Source organism: Corvus kubaryi, unplaced genomic scaffold (assembly GCF_017639235.1).
Source record: "Corvus kubaryi isolate FWS band 111438036 unplaced genomic scaffold, C.kubaryi_AGA036_p1.0 37383, whole genome shotgun sequence".
Lineage (NCBI taxonomy): Eukaryota > Metazoa > Chordata > Aves > Passeriformes > Corvidae > Corvus > Corvus kubaryi.
Window position 1 is genome coordinate 1497835 of NW_024581125.1, and position 7263 is coordinate 1505097.

Below are 7263 nucleotides of genomic sequence, written 5' to 3' on the forward strand. Positions count from 1 at the left end.
TTTTCTTTTTCCTTTTTTTTTTTTTTTTTCTGAAAAGCCCCCAAATAGGCTCCATGTGGTTCTGGGTAAAGTCAGCCCCTGGCTTGGCTTTGAAATTGCTTCTGCAATTATGTAAAAGAGCCATTCAGCAACACGGCGGAATTAAAAGCGATGGAGGGCTGCTCCCTTTTCTCCGGCGAGCTTCTCATGTTGGCCGGCTCAAAGCCTTTTCCAACACGATGTCTTTGGCGAGGACAAAAGCTGGAACAAAAAAAAAAAAAAAAGGGGGGGGGAAAAGAGAAAAAAAAAAAGCCCCCAAACTTGTAAATTGAACGTCAAGGGAACTTTACACAATTTCAAAGGCCATAAATAATGATAAAGGGACCAGGCGAAGAGGCAAACCCAGGCAATTAATGGAGGTTCCCAAGCAAAGATCAAGTGGTTTGGAAAATAAAATTAAATGAAAAAAAAAAAAAAAAGAGGGGGGGGGGGGGAAAAAGAGAAAGGAGGGGAGTTGGCTGGGGGTGGGATCCCTCCTGCCTTTGGGAAGTTGAAGTCTTCCCGGGACAATGGTGCTGGCTGTGCCCCTGGGCTTGGCTTTGGGGGGGGTTCTGCCGACAAACCCTGGCTCAAAGTGGCTTTTGGCTAGGGGGAGGGTCCCCCAAAACCTAAGGATCAGCAGGAGATCCCGCTCCTGCCTGGCCTGTCGGCTTGGGAAGCTCTTAATGACCCGCCGCTAATTGATGCCCGTGTTTTCCAGGAGAGGATGGCAGATGTCGTGCCGGGGGCCTGCACATCCCGGCAGGAAGGTGCCACCCCGGTGGCAGCTGGGCTGCTAGGTGCCAAGGGTGGGGACAACCATGCTCTGTCCCCCAAACCCTACCCCTCTCGGCCAGGCACCCTCCAGACCCCCTAAAACACATCCCAAAGCTGCACATCCCAAAGGAGCTCCCTCTCAAAGCTTTTGCCGCCCCAAAATGAGCCCTGTGGGATTTGGGTCCCAGCCCTCAGCGTGTGGCATCTGCAGTGCCCCCTCCCCTCCCCCCCCCCCCCAAGAAAAATACCCTTTCTCTGCTAACTCCCGCCCCCAAATCTTGTTGTCTTCCCGAAGCGCAGGGCTGGGAGCTGCCCCCCGCCCCGTGCCCGGATATCTGGGTCAGTTTATCCCTCAGCCACCATCTGAAAACGTTCTTTTCTCGGCAGAAACAATTAGGGGGGAGGTTTATTACTTTTGGGCCTCGGCTCAGTTTTTGCTGCCCAGTCCCGCATCTGGCTTCCCATCCCTGGCTGGATGCAGCTTTTGGGGCGCCGAGCCCTGCTGGTCGCCCACAGCACGGATTTTGGGATTTCCCTCTTCCCCGGTGCTGCCTTTCTGCCGGAGGAACAGCTTTTCCCGGAGGTGTGGGACAGGGTGGGCACGGCCATGGGAGCAGCTGCCGCTGGGGATGGGGAGGAGGGGGTTGTGTGATGTGTGTGCACAAACACTTTTGGGGCCCATCTCCGACTTCAAGGGACTGGGAAAAGTTTACTTATCCAGCTCATTTCCATATGTCCTGGCTCCGTCTTGCGGAGGCCACCATATGTGCAGCAGTGCGGCGCTCGGGATTTTTCCCAGCGCCGGAGAGGGTGGGATTTTCCCCGTGGATGCTTCGTGGCCGCTGTTCCTCTCCCATTTTTTCCCCGTTCCCGTGTTTCACCCGGCGATTGCAGCCCTCTCCTGCCTCCCTCTCCTTCCACGCATCGCGGACGGAGCCGAGCTAAACCCCAAAACGCTCCAGCGTCCTTCCCAAAGCAAGCGGAGCGGGCTGGGAATCCTCGCGGAGCAGGGCAAAGCTTTCGTTTAAACAGCAAAGTGAGCGAAGAGGGGGGAAAAAATTCCCTCTCTTTTTCAGGAAAACCCCGCTGGATTGCGGGAAGGGCAGAGATAATTAGGCACGGTAATCCGGCGGGGCATGGAAATGTGTACCAACACCCAGCTCCTGCAGCTGTTTTTATTGTCAGCCCCCTTCAAAATTTGCCCACAAACAAGTGCCTTTGCAGGACGGGAGTATTATTTCGGGCAAGAATGGGCTTTTTGTTCGGCACATAATTAGCTGATTTTTTTCTCCCGGAGACAAAAAAAAAAAAGAAAAAAAAAATCAGGCAATCCCCTGATTGTGGCAGCAGCAAGCGGAGCGTGATTGTGCCTGGGAAGTGGAGCAGGCGTGAGGGGAGCCCCACGGAGGGACCCCCACAGGCGCTGGGACACCGCAAGAGCCGTTCCCAGGGGGGCTAAACCGAAAGATGTCGTGGAAATCCATGCTCCAAAGGGTCAGGCTTGGTTAGGGGAGCACCTTTCCCCCCCTGGCTGGGCCGTGGTGCGGGTACAGACCTGGTCCCACGTGGCGCCGGCTTGAAATGTGGCACCAAAATGCTGCTCCCGTGTCACCCGGAGTGGGGATTGGTGAGGAGCAGGTGGCTTTCTGCCAGGTTTTGTCCCCAAAAACCTTGCGAGGGGAGGAGCAGCAGGGATGTGGAGGCATCTTTAAAGCGGGCAGGTTTTGTGGGGTGGGTGTGACTCCCTCCAGGGTGCGGAGCGTGGGCTCAACAATCCCCCAAATCCAGGCAGGGAGCGGACGCAGCTTTTTGGAGCGAGAAAGTGAAAGAAGGGAGCCGGGAAGGAAGGCTGGGATGTGCTCGAGCCCTTCCAGGTGGGAATCCACAGGGCAGAGCATCCCTCCAGCCGGGCCTGGGAGCTGCCGGCTGCTCCCAGCCCTTTGGGCACCTCCAGGCTGGATTTCCATGGGACACACGGGATTGGTGCCCATCCTCCCAGTGGGCACCACAGAGAGGGGACAGCTCTGTTTTCCAGCAGCTCATAAATCCCGTGCCTTTATCCAAAGCAAAAGTCGGGCTCGCAGAGGCTCTCTCGAGCTAATTCTTGCATTCGCCGGGGACATTTTAATTGCGTGGGAAACGTCACCCTACTGTGCTTTTAAAGTCTTTTTTTTTTCCTCTAGGAAAGGCAGGTGAGCAAGAGAAGAGGCCCTGAGCAGAACTACCCCCCAAAAATCAGTGACTTCTTAACGATGCAGGCATCAGGTGCGAGCCAAAATCAGGGATGCAGCCGCGGCTCCCACTCCTCCAACCCGCGGGGAAGGGGGAGGCAGTTCCGTGCGTGGCTCTGGGTTTATTGCAGCGTTTTGGGAGCTGAGAGGGCAGGATTTGCCCGCTGGCTGTGCACGGAGGGATGCGCCCCCCGCGCCACGCGTGCCCGCGGGGAACTCCCTCCCTCCTTCCCCCTCCCTTCACAGGGGGGAAAAAAGAGCAAAGCAAACCAAAAAAACATCCCCCAAACCCCTCATTCGCCGCCTAATCCCATTAACTCCTTCGCGTGTTCCCGTCTGAACCCCTTCCAGCCCCCCCCGCGGCTCAGGCTGCCCTCCCGAGGGGATCCCCCCAACTTCCACTCCTTATTATAACTCCCAACTTCTTATTTTTTTCTGGTTTTTTCCCCCCCCCGCCGTTCCCTCTCCTTTCTTTCCCCTTTCCCCTCCTTTCCCCCCCCTCCTTCTCCCCCTTTTCTAACAAACTTGAAGGCGCTTGGGATTTTCGGGTAAAGGAAAAAAAGAGGCTAAAATGGTAAAAATAACACCGTGCAGGTTAAAAAACCAAACAAACAAAAACAGGAAAAAAAAAAAAAAAAAAAAAGAGAAAGAAATTTGGCTTCCAGAATCCCGGCTCTTATCCCGAAATTCGTTCGGAGAAGGGGAAATGGGCTATTTTAGAAATGATTTTAAATGGGCACATATTTAAACCACCGGAGTCCGAGTATTTTAAGAGCCTTACAGGAGACCTTAATCAAACACGTCGCTACGGAGAGTTTAGTGGGGGGCAAACCCCACACACTCTCTCATCCCCGGCTTTTCGTGGAACCGAGTGAAGAAATCCGCCGGTTAAAAAAAAAAAAAAATTTAAAAAAAAAAAAAATCCCGACTAAAAGTCTAAAATATTCCCAGGTCAGAGGGGCACCGTCTCATTAAAACCAGCGCGGTCCTGAAACTGCACTGCAGACATTAAAGTGCAGTATTTTTCAATTAGAGCTGACGAATTCAATCAAAATTCCATAGATTAGGATGAAATGAGGCATGGGTCATTTACAGGGGAATTTAATTGCAGAGCCATTAGACAAATAGTATATTTGCCATTCTCACATTATCCATCATTTCAGACATCAATAGAAGGAGCAGCATCTTTACTAATACAGCAGCACTTCCCAATCTCTGCCTGTAAACACTCCCTTTCCCCATAGCTCCTGATTATATCTGATTTCATTTAAAGCCATGGGGGATTATAAATGTTCCTGCAATCAGGTTCATTAGGACTTCAAAAAAAAAAAAAAAAAATCTCATTTCTGATTCGTATCGCTTTGCGGATCACCCAGCGCAGCCCGCGCTTTAAAATAAAAAAATAAAAAAGGGGGGAAAAGATTAAATAAATAAATAAATAATAAAAATCAAACGCTCTTTCATTACCGGGGCCACTTCGGGGTTTGATTATCACCCTGACGAGCCCCTGTTCAGATTGTGAGAGGCAAACCCGGCTTCCCACTGGGATCGCCACCCCCCCCATCCCCATCCCCGGGGGTGGGGCTCGATCCTTCTCCAGAGGGTCCCCGGCTAAGGAAAAAACACCAGACGGGACGGCAAAACCTTTTTATTTTTGCTGTGGGAGGGGTGCGCATCACTCCTTAATTGTCCCCAGCTCCTTGCAATCAGAGAGGTGTGTGCAGCAGGGCGGGGAATTCCCATTATTTGGAAATTGTTTTGCAGCTGGACCATCGGTGGTTTAATACCGCAGGGTGGGAAAACGAGCAGGAGCAGCCTAACCACACACACACACACAGAAAAAAAAAATCCTCGAGGAGAGAGAAGGTCTCTGACATTTTTTTCCTTAATAGCAGCTTAATATTAAACGTCTTTCATAAAACACGCACATCCAGATCTACTTAAAAAAAAAAAAGAAAAAGAGGGCGAAAAAAGAGAAAACACAGAGAGCCTTCATTTCCCCCAAATGTATGACGGGCGCAGCGCTGTGTTAGCTGCCTCAGTAATTTAATTGGAATGAAACGTGAAAAATGTGTCATTTTTTGAAGAATTTATGCATCGCTTCCTGGAAATCTCATTGTCTTAACTAGCAGCCTACTGTGTTCTGTTTAGCAGGCATAATCGCATTTTTATGTGTCTCCGTATTAGAAGTTAATGTGACCTCCCGTCTTTAGCTGCTGGAAAATAATAATAATAACAACAACAACAAAAAAAATAATAAAAACGAGCCTTTCCCCAGAACATCTGCATCAAAACAAGGCGCCGCCAGGAAGGGGAAAAAAATCTATATTTGGGGTGTATATATAGATATATATTTAAATATATATAGCCAAACACATCTTTAACCGCCCGCCAAACTTATCAACCCCAGCCCGGAGCATCATCCCACTCGAAGCATCATCATCATCATCATCATCATCATCATCCCGCCCGGAGCATCATCAGCATCATCCCACACGGAGCATCATCAGCAGCAGCAGCAGCACCATCACCACCATCCCGCCCGGAGCATCATCCCGCCGCCGCGCTCCCCCCGCCGCCGGCAGAACGGCGCAAACCGAGGGGAGAACAACTCCCCCACCCCACCCCCCCCGAAACGGCTCGGAGTCGGATTTTTCGGGAACATTTTTTCCCTTGAAATCCCGTTTTTCGGGTGTTTTTGGGGCTCCCCAGTGGGGTCCCGGCTGCCCCCGACGGCCGAGCGCAGCGCGCCCCCTGCCGGCCGCGGGGCGCCGCGCACCCCCCCATCCCCACCACCACCCCACGCGTGTCCCCCTCCCACGGACACCCCTTGTCCCCTCTGTCACCCCCCAGACCCACTTATTCTGCCCCCTCTGATGTGCATTCCCCGCCTCCACCCCCGGGGATTTGGGATTTTGGGATGAGGATGCGGTCAGCCGGTGCGACTCGCTCTCTGTGGATCCAGAGGTGAAACGCGACATTCTCGCCGCTCCGCAGGCCACACAAAAGATGAAAGGAGCGCCAAAATTTAGGCTGGGTTGCTTCAAACGAACGGGATGGCTCAGCCAGGTTGCGTTTTCCCAAAATCCCCTTCAATTCCCACCAAAACAAACCGTGGAGTCAAACAGCCATGAAGGGCACGAGGGGCCAGGTCTCAAGCGGCCACAGACATTTGGGATGGGGCATTCCCCTGAGAGGCACAAAAGATTGGGAACGTGGGAAGGTTTGGTGATGCTCTTTCTCATCCATGTAGGGTGAGGGAAGTTGTGGAAGCAGCAGGTGGAAGCTGGGAGAGGGGAAGAATTCTTTTTCCTCCCCGTTTCCATGCTCCACGGGCAGCAGCTCTGAGAGCCAGGGATGCTGTCTGCTTTCCAAGCAAAGTCCAGCCAAACATGAAAAATGAGTTTTTATATATATATATATATATATATACAATAATATATCATATATATATGTATATATAAAAATATAATATATACAATTTTTTGGTGGATTTTTTTTAAAAGGAAACAACCAAAACTGAGTGTAATTCAGCACTGGAAGAATTTTGGGGAGCACTGTGGCATGAAGACAGCTGTTCTCCCAAGGGATACACGTGTGCACATCCTTTGGTTCAGCAGGAATTAATCTGGGGAACCTGAGAGAAACAAATCCTCACTCCTCCTGCTACCTTTGGCCAGGTCACTGTGGGAAATGAAAGCCCCAGCTCCACCACCATTTCGGGTTTTCCAGCCCCTTCATGCGCCAGCCTGGGAACTGTGCTAGGTACCAGGGATATGGGAGGTGCTGGTGCATCCCATGGACTGCAGGGAGCTGGAATATCATCCTCCTGTGTGGAATAACCACAACATTCTTAGCAGCTCCTAAATACAAAAAAAAAAAAAAAAAAAAAAAAAAGAAAGATTTAAAAGTTTATTTTAGGGTCTGCCACTGGACTTTGCATCCTGTTAAAGGCTTCTACACAGCACCCCTGCTTGTGCCACTCCCAGGTGAGATTTATCCCAGGGGATTTGATGCCCAGGTGGGCTGGTTTGGGTCACCTGCGCTGATTTGAGTCACCCACCCTGTCCTTCCCTTCTCACCCTGCTGCTTTGCAGGGATCCCCCGGAACGAGCACTATTCCCACCTGCAGCCGGCTCCTTCCAGACACCAATCATTTTATTCCTCTTTACAATCTATTTAAAGCACAATTAGAAGACAAAAAAAATCAAACCAAAACAAACCAAAACATGGAAAT